This window comes from Coenobita brevimanus, chromosome 115 (genome assembly GCF_032717465.1).
Source record: "Coenobita brevimanus isolate Jiangsu-jjx chromosome 115, ASM3271746v2, whole genome shotgun sequence".
NCBI lineage: Eukaryota > Metazoa > Arthropoda > Malacostraca > Decapoda > Coenobitidae > Coenobita > Coenobita brevimanus.
Genome location: NC_137068.1, coordinates 17,427,603 through 17,434,534, shown reverse-complemented (window position 1 = coordinate 17,434,534; position 6,932 = coordinate 17,427,603). Strand labels below are relative to the sequence as shown.

The 6,932-nt window shown below is 41.0% G+C and overlaps 1 non-coding gene across 1 annotated transcript; it reads left to right on the top strand.

Annotated features, from left to right (window-relative positions):
* Nucleotides 1-6,489: 6,489 nt before the first annotated feature.
* Nucleotides 6,490-6,608, top strand: LOC145418654 (5S ribosomal RNA). Its single transcript, XR_013900721.1, has one exon. It is a non-coding gene; the product is annotated as a 5S ribosomal RNA (ribosomal RNA).
* The last annotated feature ends 324 nt before the right edge of the window (nt 6,609-6,932 follow it).

Sequence of the window (6,932 nt, the reverse complement as noted above, 5' to 3'; positions counted from 1 at the left end):
CCGACTTGGTGCAAGCATACTTTATAGTAAGCGATCCTGGTTCAACCACAGCACCCCTTATATCCGCCAGTGCAGAGAGTGGCCGGGTGAACACTCCCAAAGTTTATTACCCTGGCTCACCCGTGTACGAAACGCACTCTCTACCACTGTACAACAGAGGCTCATATATATATATATATATATATATATATATATATATATATATATATATATATATATAGTTACGGAACAGAGAAAACTGTCCCGCAAAGTTCCAGGTTCAACACAAAAGAGTTAGGTAAAATTACAAGTTAAAGTTTAATGCTCAAACTAACAACTAAACATTGAGGACTCATAAGGATAATGTAATGGCAAAAACAGGTTAAATATATGGTTAACTGCGATAGCTGCTATTAACACGAAATTAGCAAGAGTAAATTTATCTAAGTCAGCCCTGATAAAATGAGAAAACCGGATAATGCTCAGTGAATGCCAGATATATTATTACAGATACAAAATATTATTACTACTGGCTGACAGCAAAAACTTTATACCAATCACAAAAACCTCACCAGGCCTACGAATTAACACCTTATGCTATACAGTACAAGAAAAAAGTAATAACACTTATGCTCAAATTACACAGCAGCTAGATGGTTGGAGACTTCCTGAACACTCACAATAATAACTATACAGGGAAGGACAGAGATGTGAACAAAATGAGGAGTAGATCTAAGTGGCAATTAATGCAGAGACTGAGCTCATTATATAGGGGCCGGCAGAGCTTAATACAATTTGTAAGAAGGACGCGCAAATGAAGCCATAGGGGACAAAGAGTTGACACTCCTGCTCTGAACAACAGAAAGAACGACTTACTCTACTATAAGGGAGGAGGGGGGGAGTGAGGTAGAACACGCACTATGGAAGCCACGAGGCGAATCGTGATCAAACATGCAGCATACTGTACGTTAGAACTATACAAAGGATGATGAAATCATAGGCTATGTAACACCTCCCCACAAAGAAAAAGAAATTTACAAAGGAAATTTCTTATTACTCTAAAACAATCTGTCTAGTCTAGATAAGCAATCTGCAATAACATTTTCTTTCCCCTTGATATGTTGTATGTCTAATGAATACTCCTGAAGAAGTAGACTCCATCTTGTCAATCTCTGATTTTTATCTTTAAACTTACTAAGGAATTTCAGTGGGTTATGATCAGTATAAATGACTATGGGGTCAAAACCAGAACACAAATAAAATGAAAAATGCTGTAAACAAAAATCAAGGCCAAAAGCTCTTTCTCAATAGTTGAGTAGTTCTTTTGAGGTGGAGTGAACTTCTTACTGTAATAAGATACAGGGTGTTCAATACCCTGATCATCCTCTTGCGGCAAAACAGCCCCAGCTCCTGTACCACTTGCGTCAACACCCATCTTAAAAGGCTTAGCAAAATTTGGAGTAGCGAGCACTGGCTGACTTAATAGGATAGCTTTAAGTTTACTGAAAGAGGATTCACAGTTATCGGTCCAGACAAATTTAACTCCCTTTTTCAGTACGTCTGTAAGTGGTGATACAAGAATTGAAAAGTTAAGAACAAATCTCCTGTAATAACCTACCATTCCCAAAAATCTTTGTAGCTCTTTCCTACTTTTAGGTCTGGGAAGATCACTTATAACCTGAACCTTAGCTCCTGGTGGTGCAACGTGTCCATCACCAATTACGTACCCAAGGTACTGAACTTTAGCTTGACCAAACTCACACTTCGATAAATTAGCTACAAGATTAGACTGAACCAAACGCTCAAGAAATTTACTGACATGGCGTAGGTGATCTTTCCAGTTGTCACTGAAGATTAATACATCATCAATATAAACAACACACCCTCCCAAACCCTCTGTTACAACATTCATGAGCTTCTGAAGTGTGGCTGGTGCATTCTTCATACCATATGGCATTACAGAACATGCAAGTCTTTCCTAGTGTTACAAAACATGAGATCTCCCTAGAACGTTCAGTCATAGGTACTTGCCAGTATCCCTTTAACAAATCAAACTTACTTATGTACCTAGCCTTTCCGATCTTGTCTATGCAATCTTCCACGCGAGGGAGAGGGTAAGTGTCTGTTTTGGTTATCTGATTAACACGTCTGTAGTCGATGCAAAGCCGCTGTGACCCACCTGGCTTAGGGACTAGAGTGACAGGAGAACTCCACTCACTCTGACAGGGCTCAATCATCTTGTGGTCCAACAGGTAGCCAAGCTCCTTCTGGATGAGAGGAACTTTCACTGGGTTCACACGGTAAGGAGGCAGTTTAATTGGCTTTGCGTCTCCAACATCGACATCATGCATCAACACAGTGGTTTTTCCTGGAGTAGCACGGAACACTTGCGGGTACTCCTGCAGTAATGCCGAAAACTCCTGCATTTCCTCGGGAGCTAGATCAGAAAGTTTAGTCTGGAGATCATTCATGATATCAGGATTCTTCCCCAAACTATCACTCAGGCTCATGCTGCATGGGAGAACTTCACTTGCAGACTCGGGTGGAACAGCTACAGTGCAGACTGGGTTATTTTCGTCCCGCCTGTGATATAACTTTAGCATGTTGATGTGACAAAGTTGCTTGTTCTTTCTACGATCTGGTGTGGCGATGACATAGTTGACATCACTGAGTTTCTTCTCCACGAAATAAGGACCACTAAACTTGGCCTGAAGAGGTTGCCCATGCACCGGTAGCAGAATCAAAACCTGATCTCCTGGCTGAAAGTGGCGTAACCTGGACTTCTTATCATACCAAGTCTTCATCTTCTCCTGAGCAGCTCCTAAATTCTCTCTCGCCAGCTGTAAAGCAGTGGACAGCCGTTGTTTGAACTTCATCACATACTCCAGCAGGTTGACGTCATCTTCCTCCGACAGCCAGCATTCCTTGAGTAGCTTAAGGGGTCCTCTTACTTCATGGCCAAACAATAGTTCAAAGGGTGAGAAGCCCAGTGATTCATTTGGAGATTCTCTTGCGGCAAATACAACGAATGGAAGACATTTATCCAAGTCTTTCTGATGTTCCAAACATTATTTCCTGAGCATCGATTTGAGTGTTTGATGATATATCTCCAACGCTCCTTGGGTCTGGGGATGGTAAGCTGAAGACGTGATCTGGGTGATGCCCAACTCTTTCAGAGACTGCTTGAAAACATTTGACATGAAATTACTTCCCCGGTCTGACTGTACCTCCCTGGGCAGACCAAACTTTGTGAAGAACCCTAGCATTTCCTTAACCACGTTCTTTGCTGAGATATTTCTAAGTGGAATGGCTTCAGGATAATGAGTAGCCATATCAATCAGGGTCAACACATAAGAAAATCCTGAAGAAGTCTTAGGAAGAGGGCCCACAATATCCACCAACACACGGGTGAATGGCGCCTCAAAAGGAGGAATGGGAACTAGAGGTGCAACCTTTTCGGTCTGATTACACTTCCCCACAAGTTGACAGGTGTGACAAGACTTACAATACCAGGAAACATCTCTGAAGATACCTGGCCAGTAGAAGTGTTTCAAAATGCGTGCCACAGTCTTCCTCACTCAAAGGTGTCCTGCCAAACTGGAATCATGAGCCACTCTAACGATATCCTGCCTACAAACACGAGGGATGACAACTTGATGTACAACCTCCCATTCACAGTCGGTTGATGCTGTTGGGGGTCTCTACTTTCTCATAAGTACTCCTGACTTTATATAATAACAAGCAGAAGCACCAGCTGACTCTTCCTCACTGCAAGCAGAGTTAGCTAGACCTTTCAACTCAGGGTCACCAACCTGCAACTCAACCAACTCTTGACGAGACAAATTATCAACACTACGGGGTACTGCCTCATCTGGTGAGTGGTCCAAATTAGCAAAAGTGTCAGCTAGGATAACATCATCATCATTATCCTCTAAGTCACCAGTAACTTTAGACTTAGCCCTAGTGACAGCACATGCAGAGAACACATCAGGGACATCACAATCCTGGGTCGCAGCCACTGGCTCACTAGACAACTGAGGAGCTGGACACACTTGACTTCCACCAATATCATTTCCAAGTAAGAAGTTACACCTGACATTGGGAGTGTCTCAATCAACCCAACCATAACGGAACCATTAACAAAACCAGACTCTAAATTCACTCTGCACAGAGGGACAGAGAAGTAATTATTCCCTATACCTTGCAAGATTACAGTTTCATCAGAGAAATTAACATTAGAGCCTAGAACACTGGTCAACATAAGGGATTGGCAAGCACCTGTATCACGATATATTTTAACTGATTTCCTGTCATTACTGTCCAGAGGACTGACAAAACCATCAGACAGGAAATTAACACATGAACTCTTGAGAGTGTCACCCACGTTACTGCTCAAAAGAGGAGCTTCATCATGAGAATTTAATTTACCCCTCAAAGCAGGTTCAGTTAACTCTGTTAAAGAATTCTGGGAACTCTCAAGGGTGGACACTAGACCAATTGACTGAATATTTAAAGACTCCTTTTTGTTCACATCACGCTGTCCCCTGAAACATTTCTCCGTAGTATGACCAAGCTTACTACAATAAGTACATTTACTTTTCTGAAATCTAGAGGTGAAGCTGGTATTTACTTCCTGAGAAACATCATCTTTATTCTCTTTCCTGTTACCTGTACTCTGAGTAGAGGCAATGTACTTACTCTCAGCTTTCCTTTTTTCTTTAGAATATCTCTTGTGAGTGAGAACATATTCATCAGCTAAAACTGCAGCATCAGACAAATTATCTATTCTTTTCTCATCAAGATATAGGCTTACATCTTTATTAATACACCTTTTGAAGTCCTCCAGCAAAATCATCTGCTTAAATTTACCAAAATCAGAATCCACATTCTTAGAATTTAACCACTGCTCTAACAGATCTTCTTTGATTTTTGCATACTCAACATGGGATTGCTTATCTTGCTTATAAGTTGTCCTAAATTTTACTCTATAGGCTTCAGGAACAAGCTCATAGGCCTTAAGAATCAAGCTCTTAACTACATCATAATTATCAGATTGATCCTGAGGCAAAGATGCATGAGTTACTTGAGCTTTACCGGTGAGAACAGTTTGAAGGAGTACTGGCCAATACTTTTTGGGCCAATTAAAACCTGTAGCTACCCTCTCAAACAACTGAAAATGCTTTGTTAAATCAGATTCATTAAAAGGAGGGACAAGTTTAACATTTTTAGCCACATCAAAATCATCAGAGCTAGATGATCCAGTTCCACATTGTTTCATGCGATACTCATGGTCTGCCTGAATCCTAGCAAGTTCAACTTGTGCGTGAAACTCAGCCTCCTTAGCACGAGCCTCCTGCAGGGCTAGCTGTAACTTAGCTAATTCAATCTGCGTTTGCTCATCTGGAGGAGTTACATTAAACAAGCTTTTATTAATTATGTCAACAATTTGATCTTTAGAATGATGAGAGCGAACAGCAATTCCCAATTGTTGAGCAACAAGCTTAAGTTCATTCTTTGTTCTGTTTTCTACATCACACACTGTTTGCACATTTGACAAAAAATCTTTGGCTTCATCAAGAGTAGTAATAGAAGACATCATGAATAAATCAGTCACAAAATATCAAGCAATATCCTTATGATAATATCCTGAATATCCTGATAAGAGGTCGCCAAATTTATGTTACGGAACAGAGAAAACTGTCCCGCAAAGTTCCTGGTTCAACACAAAAGAGTTAGGTAAAATTACAAGTTAAAGTTTAATGCTCAAACTAACAACTAAACATTGAGGACTCATAAGGATAATGTAATGACAAAAACAGGTTAAATATATGGTTAACTGCGATAGCTGCTATTAACACGAAATTAGCAAGAGTAAATTTATCTAAGTCAGCCCTGATAAAATGAGAAAACCGGATAATGCTCAGTGAATGCCAGATATATTATTACAGATACAAAATATTATTACTACTGGCTGACAGCAAAAACTTTACACCAATCACAAAAACCTCACCAGGCCTACGAATTGACACCTTATGCTATACAGTACAAGAAAAAATATAATAACACTTATACTGAAATTACACAGCAGCTAGATGGTTGGAGACTTCCTGAGCACTCACAAAAATAATAACAACTGTACAGGGGAGGACAGAGATGTGAACAAAATGAGGAGTAGATCTAAGTGGCAATTAATGCAGAGACTGAGCTCATTATATAGGGGCCAGCAGAGCTTGATACAACTTGTAAGAAGGACGCGCAAATGAAGCCATAGGGGACAAAGAGTTGACACTCTGCTCTGAACAACAGAAAGAACGACTTACTCTACTATAAGGGAGGAGGGGGGGAGTGAGGTAGAACACGCACTATGGAAGCCACGAGGCGAATCGTGACCAAACATGCAGCATACTGTACGTTAGAATTATACAAAGGATGATGAAATCAATCGCTTGGTAAGCTGCTGTACTCAGGCAGTTGCAAGCGCTGGTTCGAATCCTCGCAATATTTAATCTTGCCAACGGCCATACCACGTTGAGTACACTGCTTACCGTCCGATCAGCGAAGTTAAGCAACGTTGGGTCTGGTTAGTACTTGGATGGGTGACCGCCTGGGAACACCAGATGCTGTTGGCATAACGTTCTCCCTACGTGTCAAGTGGGGTTGGTGGAGGAGTAGTGCCCCTTCCTGTAAAACAATTAACTCTAAGCCTTGGCCACCCCGTTTGGGATACATGGCGTCTGGCAATGAATGAATGAATATATATATATATATATATATATATATATATATATATATATATGTTGTGCATTATGTCCTGTGCCCCGACTTCTCGGGTGCAGACGCAGTGCAACCTTGGGTTCTTTATTCCCGACCGGGTCGGTACTAGCAAGGAAGGAAAAACCCAAACACCACTGGTCAAAGGCACACTTATATATTATCATAAGACAAACACACAC